Source organism: Bactrocera latifrons, unplaced genomic scaffold (assembly GCF_001853355.1).
Source record: "Bactrocera latifrons isolate USDA-ARS-PBARC rearing strain unplaced genomic scaffold, ASM185335v1 scaffold_874, whole genome shotgun sequence".
NCBI classification, from domain to species: Eukaryota; Metazoa; Arthropoda; class Insecta; order Diptera; family Tephritidae; genus Bactrocera; species Bactrocera latifrons.
In genome coordinates, this window is record NW_017537572.1 from 25,123 (window position 1) to 28,079 (window position 2,957).

Consider the following 2,957-nt stretch of genomic DNA (forward strand, 5'->3'; position numbering starts at 1 on the left):
GGATTCTGAACAATTTTTTGCCGTCAGTGAATTTGCGCATAACAGTTCGTGCACACACCTTTCATAAGCTCAAATATTCGGTCAAAATGCGATAAATTGATGTTTTGGAGATGTTCAATTCCATTTCAATTAATTTCAATGACAATTTCAATAGAATTTCCGGTGATCACGGATTTTGATTGGCCCACGTGTTGATCGTCATTTATGTCCTCACGACCACTCTGAAAACTTTGAAACCACTCGTGCATGCTGCTACGGGATAAGTTATCATCGCCATGAACATGTCTCATCAATTGATCAACTTTTGGTAAAAGTTTTCGCAATTTAAAACAAAATTTAATGTTGGCCCTTTTTTCGATGTTCATTTTCGCACCGATAACACAAACATACTGACACTTAAATCACAATAACTTCTCTTCCAATCTATGAAATGTCATGAAATTCGCACTAGCCAATCGATAAAGATAACAGATTCTAACGCATCAGTCGACATATAGATGGCGCCACCAGGGGGCCCTAGATTCAAAAAGTCCTGTTTACTTTGGAAAGCTTCTTGTATATACATATACCCTATATAACTCCTACAATGACTTACAAATTCGGCATACGATTTGATAGAGCAACGAAAACATGTGCAAAAATCCTGGCAATTTTTATATGGGGGCTAGGTCTAGTTTTAACCCAATTATAGATACAATACAAGTTAGGCACAACTAACTTATATACTGTTATAGTCACCTGGAAGTTTGAAAGTCTATATATATAGTATAAGGTATATGGGGGCTCAGGGAATTATTGACCTAATTCAATCTATTTTTGATATTCAGAATAACTATTGCCGGGAAAGAATTCTCTCTAAATTTAAATTGTATATCGATTTGTTCGGTCAAAAGTCAATTATAGATACTGGGGCCCATTTATTCGGTACCAAGGGGTTTGAACAGTATTAGTTAGATATTGCTAATTTTTGGTCATAAGATGGCATACTTTAAAGGAATTGTTTTTGTCAAATTATAATCCAGTTATAATAATTGCTTCTTGATTTTTTTACTGGAAAGTAATAGACTTAAATAGAATTTAAAATTGAGTTGTATGAGATGTAGGTGTGGTTGTAGTCTGTTTTGTAGGAATATAAAAGTAATGACACAAAGCTCCTTTGTATACCGTTTTGAAGCTAAAACTTGATGTTTCTCTCGTAATCTTTTGTTGATTTATTGAACAGTAGCGTTATATGGGCAGTGAGTCATCTTCCGACTTCATCCATTTTCACACTGTTCATAGGATTTCTAATAATATTTAAGTTTAGCAAATTTGGTTGTTGTAGCTTTAGAATACTCTGTAGTAACACGTTGCAAGTGTATAAAAATATGATCTTCAAACTTTGCAATAAAAGCATAAATATGCTTGGTATGGTGGCCGGGTGACAGTCTGTCTACCATTAAACTGTAAATTGAGTAAAAAATAATCTTAATTGGTAAAACTTATTACACGAGTTTCTTAGCAAAATCTCTGCCATGCCCACAAAATGCCATTAATTGAAAACGTGGAAAGTGCAGCAGTCAATTAAAGTCGAAATGCCTTGGGATACCCATGGGCTAAAACTTTTGAAAAAACCGGGCTTGGCTCCGATTCCTAATTTGTTTATTGTACATATATAGTATAAAAAAAATACTTTAACTACAAAATCCACATTCGCTCAGGATAAATCGGTTACGCACACCAACGACACTGTAAAAATGGATGAAACCGAAAGATGGGCTCGTCCATTGCCCATATAACGGTACCGTTAAAAAATACTGGAAGTGCGATAAATCAATAACTAAACGCGTCAGAGACATACGACTGTGATCAAATTGAAAGGTGAATTACATACGCATACATAAACATACATATATGAATTATAGTGATAGTTGTAATGGAATAAGAAAAGGTTGAATAATAATTTGAGATGAGTACATAACAATGCAAAATTGCAACGGATCAATGCAAAATTTAAAAGAAACGATGAAGTCTGTGTTATCTTAAGAGTAGTATCTGGAATTCAGCCGTCGATTTTACAATTATATTGGATGAATGTTGGAGAAAACATTACCATACGATTAGATATAGGGCGTGAGACTTCTCTCTTCTACTCTACTCCTACGCTATTATTCAATATGGCAAGAAGCAAATATACATTTGTACATGGTACGATATACGATGCAGATGCAGAGATTGTGAAGATGTTGTTACATTATACATATTTATTAATGCGCTTCCTGAAGTGATTTATGATGTCAATAAAAATGTAGATTGTCAATTTAACTATTCCATTATATTGTTATCCTGATAAATGATACCCTTGACAACAAAGAGCGAGCGAAAGCGTGGGTTTAAACTAGTTGATTATATAATTGAATGTATGCCGATCGTTTGGTTGACGTTTTACACTTTAAAGTATTTCTCTGGCTTTGATTCTTTCAAGATGGAAAAGTATAAGAGTAAATATTCGGTCTTCTACAATTTAATAATTATTTTTCTTTCCGAAAGACTAATTTTGGTTTCCATTTTTTAAATAATAAAATATTAAAATGCGTAACGAGCGCTTGAAACAATTAATTATATTAAGAACCTACGCAATAACAGGAAACATTTGCATGAATAATAACGGTATTTTCAATTCAAGCGAAATGAACGGAGTTTTTTTGGTGTCTGTGTTGACTTGTTCTTACACTAAACTACTGTTGTCACAAAACTGAAAATATGAAAATACATGTTTTCTGTTTTCTGTTTTTGAATTTTGAACTTAATGATATAAAGAAGAAATATATGTGGCAACACCATTATTAATAATTAATTTTGAATTCTCAATGCAACCATGCTTTTTGACATTCTGTTTATTCTTTATTCTATTCTATGTTATGTACGTTTTGATATGTTAATAAATCTCCCCTTTTTTACATCAACCGTCAAGGAAG